This window comes from Castor canadensis, chromosome 5 (assembly GCF_047511655.1).
Source record: "Castor canadensis chromosome 5, mCasCan1.hap1v2, whole genome shotgun sequence".
Lineage (NCBI taxonomy): Eukaryota > Metazoa > Chordata > Mammalia > Rodentia > Castoridae > Castor > Castor canadensis.
In genome coordinates, this window is record NC_133390.1 from 63,368,243 (window position 1) to 63,381,505 (window position 13,263).

Genomic DNA, 13,263 nt, shown 5'->3' on the forward strand with positions numbered 1-13,263 from the left:
CACATCTTTCTCAAATATTTGATCATTATAGAATTTAAATTATATCTAAAATACATCATCTTAAACTAATCCTCTAAAGACTCATCAATGGCTATCCTTTCATAAGAGCCACTCTCTTTATCATAGGATTTATGTCTATTTATATTATGACCATCACTATCATTCAGCCTTACTTCTCACTCCAGCCCTCAGTTGTAGCCATATTGGAAAACATGTTATTCCTGAACGTGCATGCTTTCTTAATCCTCTGGCCCTTTATGTGTACTGTTACTTTCCAGAACATTCTTCCTGAGAACAATCACTTCTCTACCCTCTTTCAAGAAATCAAACTCCTGATCATCTTTCAATCTCCATTGAAGCATTATATTCTCTTACAAATATTTCCTTAATGCCTTAAGTAGAATTTATATTCCAATTGTAACTTCTTTAGGGCTTTATTAAGGCATTAATATATGTAAGATTCTATCATGTTGGAGACCCCAGCAACCCACAGGTCTGTAGAAAGTGGACATTCTATATTTTTATTTGTATATATCTATGTTTGGTGTATAGTAAACAGTAATAAATGCTTCTTTAAGTGAATGAAAAGATGGATTTGTTACTAAAGACATGGTACAAACCCAAAGCATAATTAGCTTTAAATTAGGTCATAGACAAGATATACATAATCCGCTTCAAGGGGAAACCAGTGATTTGTGAGTCACAAGTGCATTTATTTCCCTGAAAATTAAGATGAATCAATCACATTCTGATGTCAGAAAGCTCACTGAACTACTTTTCAATGTGATGACACTTCTTACTGACTTCAGCATGTCCATATTTAACAAGAATTACCTAAAACTCTCACTGAATACCTGCAATATCCAAAGGTCTAAAAAGGATACACTGTTATAAATGATATATTTCCTGCTCCCACAGTTTTCAATCTGGTAGAAGAGTCAAGACCTTTGTATATATAAACTGTTTTGAATAACTTTCTAGTGCTATTTTGACAAGTGCTTAATAAGTAACAAAGATGGTACATGGAATGACCTTTTCTTAAATGAATGGTTGGGTTAATGCCCTCATAGTGAGAAGACATGGTGTTCAAAGCCAAGGAATCTTCTCACTTTAGAACAGGATTATTTTATATGCAATTTTAAATAGATTTTAAGTGTCCACTTACTTAGAAACAGGAGAAACAGGTAAAATCATTTTGCCTGCCTTTCTAATATCTAATTTAAAATGTGTACAGTAATAGAAAACATTAGAAATTAAAAACACAAGCAAATGAATAATTTTGTAAAGAATTTAATTTAAGTATTTCAAGGAACAAAAGAGTTTTGTCCTTTTTTATTGCTCTGTAGGATGGGTGGTTGATTAGGAGTTTAATGGTTTTTTGTGGCATAATAGCAAATGTTGCTTGCTTTCATGTGTTTAAACCCCAATCTTGGCAGTCTTTGGGGGAGGATTTGTTTGCTTGTTTTTATTTAACCATCAAACTCAGTGTCTATTAACATAAAACTTAGAAAAATATAATGGGGTACAAAAATCTTGCATCTATAAACACTTTATTAGCAATTCATAAGATTAAAAGCAACTAAATTTTCAATTGGTCAAACTGTATCTTTGATCTTAGACAACAGTCCACTTTATGATTGTCAACTTGGGGGGAGGATAATTTGAAATCAACCACAGGTGGTAATTTTGAGCTCTTCTAACTCCACTTGAAGAATCACTATTCTTCCTACTCAGGCAACAGATGTGTTGCAGCTGCAATGACTCACCTATTTCTTTTCAACAGTATTACTTTCACTTTTTGGACTTAAAATTTTACCCCAAGGTGCAGAAAAAACAAACACATGATAATTGGTCAGTTTCTGAAAGTACAGGCCCAGTGGTTTTAACAAGAAACTCAATATTACCCACAGGCACAATAATTTTTCACAATAATTCCCAGTCAGACCTATTATAAACCTGGGAAGAAGGCCTCAAAAGAACATCCTTTGAGGATTCTCTTTTAGTATAAAAACTAAAAGGCATCTGGTTTGCAGTAGTTGTAGACCATGCACAATTTCTGCATTTTGGTTTAATCAGAGATTTTCCAGAAGTCTAAAAATATTTTCATCTTTGAAAAAACTAACTGAACCATGCAGCTAGCTAGCTAGCTCTGTAAACCAAAAGAAAACAATTATCTTAAGAGATGCCTTATGAGGTCATTGTTTCACATGATAAAACAAGGTTAAGACAAGTCTCAGACGTCTTAGATCATTCTAATTGTTCTAATTGATGAATCTTCTTCAAGAAAAAAAGTGAGCTCCATTTCTGTTTTTAAAAATCCAGAATGTCTTTAATAGTGCAACTAATGACAACCTTACCGTTGTTCTCACTTAAGAGGAAACCCTATAATAAGAGCTTCCCAAAATGTCAAATAATACTTGTCTCATAACAGGGCTTCTTTGTTCATTCACCATGTCTCTTTTGATATGCACAGATAATAAAAGTTCATGTAAAACTAAAGGTAATATAGAGCAGAAGCCAACACTAATTCTGTATAAATATGTCTGATTAATAAGAATGCCATTGTTATGGTTATTTTGTAATGTCACGATTGTTACAAGAACAGAGGATCAAAGTACTCTTACTCTCACTGTTTTTGTTCATCCTCTGTCATCCACCCTGTTTGTGAATTTTTGTTCAACGGAGGAAATGAAGGATAGGGATTTTTTGTTCATTAATTATTTCTGTTGCATTAGTTCATCTCATAATCTGTGAAACTACCTTTAAGTTCAGGAGAAAAAAATTAGGGGTTTTATTCTATGATTAAAATCCACATCTACTAAAAAAATGAATACATGTTGCAGGCTTACTTTCTAGACTCCCTTTTTCACTGCATAACTGCTATTTTGCCCTGGTGCTTGCTCATGAGCATCTGGAAGGTAAAATTTAGCATGGCAGCACTAATACCTGGTAGAAGCCTAACAAGTCAAATCTAAGCTATGTTTAATACTATAACCACAAGCAAAATCATATGTGTGTGGGATTCAGTTCCAAAATTCTGTTCCCTCATGAGGTAATGAAAAGTCTAGACTGAGTAGTATATAGTTCTTATTGAAAAGCAATAGAAAACAAGTTGTAGGTAACAGCCTACACTCACTGCAGTCAGTCTGATAGATTTTGAAAAAAATTCTAAGGCTAGTAGATATCTGTATTGTCATTATTTTACTTTTATCTTTAAATTCTTTTCTCCTAGATCCTGGCCTCCCAACCTTGGGGCAGCAGTGTAATATAAAACCTTTTAACAGTTGATCTTAAATTTAGTTGACATTTTTATATCTTTCACAACATTCTCTTTAGATTGCACCCAAGAAGAAGATTATTAAATAGTAGCAGGAGATCAGTTTCCAGAACATTTTGACTAAACAACAAACAGCACTGTGCCTTCTTGATGACAACCCAAACAACATTTACATAATCATTATAATCACTTTCATAGATAAAGAGCTATTAATGACTAAGGAAAAAGAAAAGAAATTATATCTCTCCCAAGTCCCTTCATCCTCTCTCAATCTCCACATTGGTTTAAGAACATGGAAGAAGCTGTGCATGGAAAGGCATATGCTTAAATGAGATAAAGTCTCTTGTGAGGAAGGTTCTCTCAGTCAGAGGCAAAGATATACCTCTGTGATTGTTTTAGCTTATTTTTTATAGTAATAACCAGGGTTCCCTTTTTCTGAGGTTGGCATCCCTTAGAGATTACTCATTTGTTTGCTTTTTGTTTTGATGGTACTGGGTTTGAATTCAGAGCCTAGTGCTTGCTAGGCATCCCCTCTATCACTTGAGCCATCCCCCCAGTCCTTCTGTGTGTGTGTGTGTGTGTGTGTGTGTGTGTGTGTGTATGTATGTATGGTGTTTGGTTTAGACTTCTCTCTTCTCTTTATAAAGTGAACTTACATATTTTCAGTCTTTCATTCTCCCCTGTTTTATTTATGAATATAACCCTTCTTTATGGTAACTTTAGTGTGAAATAGGTAGTAATTAATGTCCCAATTTGCTGGGTTAATCCTTTTCCATATTCTCTACAGAGAAATTTAAGGTAAGTAACATTTACAGTCAATGTCAGGTTTAATTATGCTTAATGAGAGTTAGTGTCTCTGTTTACTACCTGCATTTAAGTGTGTGGATCTAGGATGAGTTTTCCCTTGGCCTCATTCTGATTTGTTAATAGTGCCACTGTATACTGTATACTCAGCACTTAAACCTATAATGTTGCTTCTGGAGAACAAAGCAAGTATAGCACCTGTTAAGGTTGAGTCACCATTAAATAAGTAGAGTCAACACAATGGCATCTTTCCTTGGGAAGGGAACTGCCATTTCATGCTTCCAAACAGATTCACTTAAGAAGCTACTGCCTAAATTGCAGATCCTGGGTACAGCCATACATATAAAAACTATTTCAAACTAGTAACAATCATCAGTGCTGGGTATGATAAAATTAGAGCATTAAACACTTCTAGGATGTCCTGTATCAATCCTGCAACATTATCATTCCAAGTGCTAAGACCTAAGCACTTGGGCAAGTCACCGGTTTAGTTTTTATTGTTGTTGTTTTGGTTTTCCTTTATTTTTGCTTAAAAATGTCTTTTGTCTTAAACTTGTATTCAACTTTATTGCAGAGTACAGGGAAAACACTTCTTTTCTTTCCTTACTGCAACTATAAAAATAATTGTTAAAACAAACATCCAGACCTAAAGGAAATTAACTAGTGAGTCAAGGGAAATTCAGGACACAAAGTTTTAAAGAACCCATTTTACTATGTTTTTGTTATAGATAAGTTCTGTGAACAGGTGATAATGTGGTCTCTTTAGATCTGTTCATAGGCTATCAATTCTGTATACATTTATTGAGTACCTGAACTGAATCAAGCACAAAAAGGGGGACTACATACCCTCTTCCCTCAAGATGCTTACCCTCTAGTAAGGATACAGTCATGAGGAAGAACTGTGTCACTATATGATAAATACTATGCTGCTGTGAGTAAATGATGAGGAAACAGGGGAAAGATCTGATAATTCTGTATTAGAGGATAAATAAGGTCTCCACTAGTGAAGTGTGTTACCCCACCACCCCCAGCCATGTGAAGGGTCATAGCCAGAAGAATGAATGGCACAAATCATTGAATCACATAGTGAGCTTAAAAGACAGCAAAGTGTGAAGTATGGAGAGGAGGAACTATGCACTTGATAAAAGGAGGTGAGGGGAACAAAGAGAAAGGGGTAGAATTTTGAAAGTCAGGGGCCCAGAAGTGACTAAATACATGACCTATGGTAAATATTTTCTTCTTTTGGAAATATCAATTATTCCTTTGTTGCAATACACTTGTTCCCTTTTGGGTAAAAAGCTCTTTCCCTTCCAATATACTCTTGGTGAAATGGTTACTCCAGGTACAAAAGTGAGAATGAGAAATTAGGTAGAAATAGGAAACAGAGAAAAAGAAACTGCACCTGGGGTAATAGGGGAAAAATGTAGAAAATTTATCAAAAAGATGGAAATTATTAAAAAGACATGCCTTAACGTTTTTTAAATGGTGAACATAGCTTGCATTTAAATAATCATTAGTTATCAATAACTTTCTATGTATCAGGCATAGAATTTAAGATATTAATAATATCAATAATCCTAACCATCACCCAATGAGTTAGATATTACCTTTTTCCATTTTCCTTTATAGCAAAGTAGACTTAGAGAAGCAAGTAATTTACCGTAACTCACAGAATGGAGTTAAGACTAAAACTCAAACTTAGAAGTAATTTGCTGCATGTCACAAAAAGAAGTTAAGACTGAAATCCAATTCTAACTCCAAATATAATATTATTTATGGTATAGGGAGGATAAAATATATACACTAAATATACAAAAGTACCCACATAACTACCAGGTAGGCACTCTAAAATCATGTCAGTGTGTTAATGATAGAAACCACTTGAAGCTCAAGAGTTAACAAAGATAATAACCTAATTCTCAAACAAAAATGAAGATATGTCCCTTTTTTTTTTTTTTCGGTACTAGGACTTAAACTCAGAGCCTTCATCTTGAACCACTATACTAGCCCAATTTTTTTGTGATAGGGTTTTTCGAGACATGATCTCGTGAACTATTTGCCCAGGCTGGCTTCAAACTATAAACCTCCTGATCACTGCCTCCTGAGTAGCTAGGATTATAGGCATGAGCCACCTGTACCTGGCCAGATATTTCTATGATGCTAATAGAAGGGAACTATTTTTCATAAAGAAAATCTCAGGAACATAACTGTCAACCATATAAGAACAGTTAGTTTTCTTCAGAGTTTTTATTTTCAATATTTTTGCCTAAACAACTTTTTGTTAAGAAATAAGTCATAGTAACAAATAATATATTAGCTTATAGAATAATTTCAGCAAAACCAGGTTAGTCATTTCAGAAATACTTGAAATATGAAGGGCTGACTATACACCTTTAAGAAAAGTTTCAGATGTGTTAAGTTTCATCTCTCTATAGTGTTTTTATTGAATTTTGTGAATTTAGCAACTAAGAATACAATTCATCACTAATGAGAAAAATAGCTTTAGAACAAAGAAATAACCTAAATATTAGTAGATAGTTTATTAACTAGCAACAGAAAATTGTTCTTGAGGAGTTATTTTCAGATATACAAATATCTTCTTTTTATCCAATAAAAAACATACTAAATCCTCCATTTCAAATACTGGTGCTATAAGAAAAATATTCACACATTTGAATGACCTTTCCATAATGTACTGTCCCTCTCAGCATCTTCAGTTATGTATACTTACAAAAACCACTTCACTAGTTTACATTCACCTACACCACACTACTTTAAATGGTCTTTCAGGATGTTCAAACTGTTAGCAGACACTGACCATTCTTGAGCACCTACTTTTGTTCCTCTGTTCAAGGAAAAAAAAAGGAAAAATGATAATACAGTTTTTCCCACCCTCAAAATTATATTTAATCATATACCAGAGTTATACAAAGTAAGTATGCTCTTAGGTGTTAACTCATAGATTATACTATAATGTATAACAGACTTAACGTACTGCTATGGATATACATAAATACATTTATTATATTCCAGTAATTCATTAAATTTGAATGTACATATAACATATAGATACATAATATATAAGCATTTGCATTTCAGCCTTTATTCTTGAAAGTTAAAGGGAAGACACTTAAACTGCTTTCATAACACAAATTCTAACTGAAATAAAATGTCCTTTAAAAACTATAATTAATAGCTATGTGTCAAAATGTGAACCAAAGGGTCAAACCTTATAATTCACAGTTTGAGAGGTCATAGCTAAAATTCTAACTTTAAAAAACTGTTATCTGTGAAAAATTGGCTCAATCCATCTAATATACACTGAATGCATATAAAATATTTTTGGGAATAAAAAGAATGTATGTCCAAGTAGACAGATGATGGAGGAAATGGCCTTTTTACTGACCAAAGCTTAAGTCCAGCATAATGACTTAGAATGCCTTTGAATGAGCATGCAGTCTAGAAGGCCAAACACATCCAAAAGGAAGCATAATGAACAGCCTGATCAGAAGACAAAAATACACCACACACATGTCCAATGATAGGAAAAATATATATGCATTTCCATCACCTACTCTTTCTTCATTATTGCTGTAACCCAATTCACAGACAAACTCAAGGCTACTAATAAGCATCTCTAAAAGAAATAATTTTTCTGTAATTTAGAATAAAACTAGAAATTCCTGTGATACTTCAACCTGAGATTTGAAAATGCCTATTAGAAGTCATCTATATTATATAGAGTAAACCAGGTTTGAAGAACTGTTTCCATATAATTCATCTTGGAAGAAAATATACTTGATCTATGTTTTTCACAAAGCCATTTGCATCTGAAATCAAATGGAAACAATTTGATCTCTCTATAATTTTTAATCTAGAAATAATCCCCTATTAAGAAGACAGGGCACTGAAGATGATTTCTCCATTGTAGACCAAATTCCTTAATCCTATTCAGAATGGGAGGGTCAGGAAATTAAGTTATTTAAATATATATGTATATATATACATATATATATATATACATATATATATATATCCAAAGTTCATTTATGTGTTTATTATATTTCCCTATTAGATTATCAGTTGCACAGGAGCAAGGACTGTATCTCTTCTATTCAGCAGTTATATTAATACCTATGAAGCTCCTGGTACAGAGCTGACATTTAAAAAATATGTGTAGGATAATGGGAAGAAGGGATGGATGAAGAAAGGTAGGTGGGTCTAAAATTAGCCAATCTCCTTTTGTGAGTGTAGAAAGAAAATTCTAAAAATACACATTCTATTCAGTTTACCTATCAACAATTCATTGACCCATGTATCTATTCTTGAAACTAAAAAATTTAAGTGCTTCCAGAAGCAAATAATTGCATGATAAAATGAGTTAAAACTGATGAAAAATAATAAAGATAGAAACTAGAGAAGGAAATGGCATTTATAATATGTATACACACAAAGACAGATAAATCACATCAAAGAGAAGGAATTTGCTTTTTAATTTCTCCAACTTAAACAAATTTTGTTATAATAATCACAAGTCTAAGTGAGTATTTACTAGTTCTTCATCTAGTCTCTCCCTATGGCGAACACTACATAGTTACTTTATATCATGAGTCATGCAATCTACTGGAAGACACAAATATTCAATTCTAATAAAGTAAAATAGCATTTTATTATAGCAGAAATAAAGAGTTTTGGAAAAGAAGAAAAAAATCAGTATTCTCTGAAGCAGCAACACTTCCTAACATTGCTTTGCATGCCACTATGCCATACTGCAAAAGGCTTCCAGTACATGTGAACATGCCTGGCTTCTTAGAACCAGGGAAATGTATGGCTGTCAAATATTACAATCCCAATGGGATTTGTTCATGTAAATCACAAAATCATAAGAAAAAACATTTGAAAAAGTTTCTTTTTCTTTTAACTGAAGGCTTAACTCTGGTTCTACTTAGCTTGGTAAATGTTTCTGTCATTCTGTGGGCCAGCCCACACATACTAGGCTCTGGACAGGTCCTGGGCTTGACCATCTGGCCCTTCACTAACTTAACTCTTTTTTGATCCTGACAAGTATATTAGTAACACTTCCTTGATTACTAGTAAACGTGAAGCTACCACACAGCTAACATTTCTATTTCTGAAAGTCACTAATGAGTTGTGGTAGGAGTTACCATTACAAAGATATGTTGAGCACTGCTACAATAAGAAATCTAATCCCCTCCCCCCAAAAAGCATGTTAGTTCACATCCCACTTCACTAAAGGAATAAAAAAACCACTTGTCATCACTAATGGATATAATATGATATTGGGGGGAATAGTAGATAGGGAGGAAGAATGAATGCAGCATTTTGGTAAGAAACATAATTTCTCTACACCTCATGCTTTTTCTTGATATCTTTTGATTGCTATATTTGTCAGTATGTTTCATGAGAATATTTTATTCAGTTAATAAACACAAGTTTCCAAAGGAAACAAGTAAGGTAAGTGACTACTATTTTCAAAACTGATCATTCTACTAGTACTTAAGTTATACATTAGGGAACTTTTGAAGCCTTATTAATCTTGCTGAATAAGAAAAATAGAAGCTTAAAAGAGAGAATGTAATTCTTAAAGGTGCTAAAAAGTCATTCAGAAAGATGTATTTGCTTTATAAGTATTAAGTCTGGGAATTTATGTATTTTAAATCCAGTATAAAGTATATTAATTTATAGGTTTTTTTTTTCTATTGGATGAGACTCAAGTTAAGCACTGTTTAATATTCCATAAGATTTAGATATATCAAAGAACATAAGCTAATTGTAATGTGTGTTAATTCAAGCATCAAATTCAAAATAACATAACTCAACTCCCTAAAACTAAAGATTCTGTATAAAGCTGATTTGTTTTCTAAGAGCAAGCAATGTAACCTCAAGCAAAAACTTTTTAGAGATTATTTGGGGTTTTAGACTTTCTTCTTTGTTCAGAGACATTTTAGAAGAACAACAGCATTCTCTTAACAGAACTTATCCCAAGTAAGTAGAATGTCAACTAAAAACATGCAAAATTATAAATTGTAAGGTAATTAGTAATTCCTTCACAAATCTTGTAACTAATGAAAAACAGTTAATTGGTTCATATGAAGAAATAAACTGATGAAAGGATGAAGAATAGAAGAAGCAACTGGGAAACACACTGCTTAATATACCATTTAAACTCTCAAAGAAGTGGGGCATGTTTCTATTGCATGAAAAAGGAATGTGTGATTTTACAAACAAATAAATGCAGTACAGAAATTAACAGGAGCCTTGTGTTACAAAAGAACTTACCCTCATCTTGGTAATGATCAGCTAAGATGGAACAGAGATAGTTACATAGCAGTGATTAACTAGCTGACAGAGCTATTATTCATGGCAGGTATGTAAGCAGTCAGAACAGCAATGTTTGTGTCCCTTACTCATCAACAGCCAGCTTTGCCAGTCCAGACCGGATGCCTAAAACCAGGCAAGATACAAAAACAATAAAACCTAGAGCCAGCTAAAGGAAGGGTCAATACAACCCATTTCCAATTTTAAATATTACTGAAAATCTACACCAAAAAATGTTTTCCCTTGGGATTGGCACATACTGTCTTTGCAGAATATAGCCTAACACTTACCTCTATTTATCTTGCTATTGAAGAGCAATATGTCTGAAGCACTTACCTAAAAATTTTAAGTATGTTACAGAGAAAAGTAATTCTAGCATTAGTTGACAAAATCTTCTATTGATAGGTATGACCATCATGTCATTACATGAACAGAGAGTCAAAGTTAAGTCCATTTCACTGACAGTATATTATGGGGGTCTCTCTATTCTGAAATACCAAACAAAACAAAAGCACAAAACAAAAGAGGTCATTGCGCCCTTCCTCATTTGGTTGGAAGCTTTATCTGTGAAATATGAAAGCAGAAAATCTACATGGGCTATCATCCCACATTAGTACCATTTCTCTACACCACTTCATTGAATATGTAAGTGTTCAGATTTAAAAATCCTAATATTTGTGAAGATGGAAAATACATGGGATATTTTTCAACTACATAATCTCCAATAAAAAAAGAACAATAAATGTAGCTATACTTACCATTATTCAGTTTCTTGAGCTAACAGTTTATAAGAAAAAAAACGAGTTTTATAACTCTTTATCTTTATTCAGTTCTTTTAATAAAACCTCACGAAAATTATGTATATTTTAAAAAGCAAATTCCTACACTGAAATTTATCTCTTTGAAAGACTATGTTCTCTGTGTATATATTTTAGTTTTGTTAAAAATTTTTAAATATAAAAGCCAATATGTTAATAATCATATAATTAGTAGTCTCGCAGATATTCAATCACCAATCACTAAATTTTACAACATGAGGTCTCTTGAAATACACACACACAGTGCTCAAAAACACATTGCTAACTTGATTGTTAATATGGTAATTTCATTTCTATCACACCCCAAAATATACTTTACGGTGATACTGTGAAATAAAACACTGTGGGGCAAAAGAGATAAAAATTAGAATTATATTCTATCTATAGTAACTAATAGTATAAACAATAGGAGAAAATCACTGACAATTAATATTGCTAAATGCATCTACATGTGTCTGTGAAAACTTAGGTGCAATTCTGGTTACCTACCTTCAGAAAGAGCTGATGAAATATCAAGTTTAAGAGTACACCTTTAGCACTTCTGTACCTTAAAATATTGCCGACTATTAATTTTTCATCAAGTTGTCATTTTCTCTGACATTTGATTTTATTAATCAAGGCATTTATCATTAATTTGTAGAAAATATCATAATTAAGCCAAATAAAATAAAATCCTTAAAAGGTTAAAATTAGAAAGCAGGTGAATTAGAACTTTGACATTACCCTGTTGACATACAGGAGCTTTTTGGAAGTATGGCAATGAAGTTTTTCAGAGAGTTTGGTGCCTGAGTCTTGGAGCTGGCTGTTTTTTTAAAAATGTTATAAAGGTTTGATTTAAAACTCTTTGACAGTTTTGACATTCAGGTGAAAGTACTGCTGCTGCATTTGGAACAATTTGCATATCCCACTGCTAAATGGAATGTTTGAGGTGTGCACTGGTGTAAAGAAATTAAAAACAAGCTATCACACATGCTTAGGTGTATGTATTCACAAAACTGATGGTTGGATCGCACCACCCTAACCCCCTCCAATGTAATCTGTGATTTACTCTTCTATAATAAATTACCCTACCATGTTATTCTAGCTAGAAAATCTAACCATGCATGTAAGAAGCAAAGTAATTACAGCCCCCTCTTGTCTAAGAAACCTCCTTCAAGGCCTATGAGCACTTTATACACAATGCAGCAAGTCTATTGTATATTGTAAACTTCTTGTCTGAAATTCTAGACTTCTATCAATAGCCATTAAATGTCATCTGAACCATTTTGTTGTCCCCAACAAATGCATTTTTATCTCTTATAGTAAATTGTAAAGCTATTCCTGAGGAGGAATATGCACTGACTTTTTACCTTTGAGTCAGTGTGCCTACTTAAAGAAGGGAAAGGTTTGAAATAAGAATTTTAAACTAATAAAAAGGAGAAACATGATACATTGATATATAGAAGGAAGACCATGTATATCAATTCCTAACTGCTGAAGTATTTTGAGATGACATAAATTTCTTTCTTCTTTACTTATAATTTTAGATATTTTAGATATACACAGAAGAAAGTATTTAATAACTTAAAGGACAGTAAAGAAAGACCTGAGGTAGTAAATCCAAACCATAAAAATCATAAAACATTTCAAGAAGATAAAACTCAAGAAAACATCATTGGACATTACCTTCAGTCTTCAGTCTTAAAGAGCAATTCAAACACCTTGTTTTGTATACCTATAAAAAAGAAACACTTAAAATTAGAAGTCTTCCAAGGACACAATTTGCATTTACACAATGTTATTAAGATTAGCTATGAAAAGTAGGTATTTGAGTTTGTTTATGTCAATTAATATCTGTAGCTTTAAAAATAATAATAAAAGTTAACACATTCAGTTTTATATATATATATATATATATATATATATATATGCGGTACAGTATTTAGTAAAATATGGCACAAATATTTCATTTAATCTATATGGATAGCAAGGTATTATATCAATTATCTTAATTTATACTAATAGTGGTATCTATATTTAAATTTT

General features: G+C 32.5%; 1 protein-coding gene and 1 long non-coding RNA gene across 19 annotated transcripts in view; one reads left to right on the top strand and one right to left on the bottom strand.

The window, feature by feature from the left end:
- Positions 1-13,263, bottom strand: part of Zbtb20 (zinc finger and BTB domain containing 20) — an 815,899-nt gene that overhangs the window by 611,082 nt on the left and 191,554 nt on the right. For all 17 annotated transcript variants that reach the window (XR_012447947.1, XR_012447949.1, XR_012447950.1 and 14 more), the window contains one exon: positions 12,904-12,952. The gene's annotated coding sequence lies outside the window, so the exon portion shown is untranslated. The remainder of the gene's footprint in view (positions 1-12,903; positions 12,953-13,263) is intronic.
- The window catches only part of LOC141423241 (uncharacterized), a 75,982-nt gene that overhangs the window by 41,997 nt on the left and 20,722 nt on the right, over positions 1-13,263 (top strand). The gene's annotated exons all lie outside the window — the stretch shown is intronic.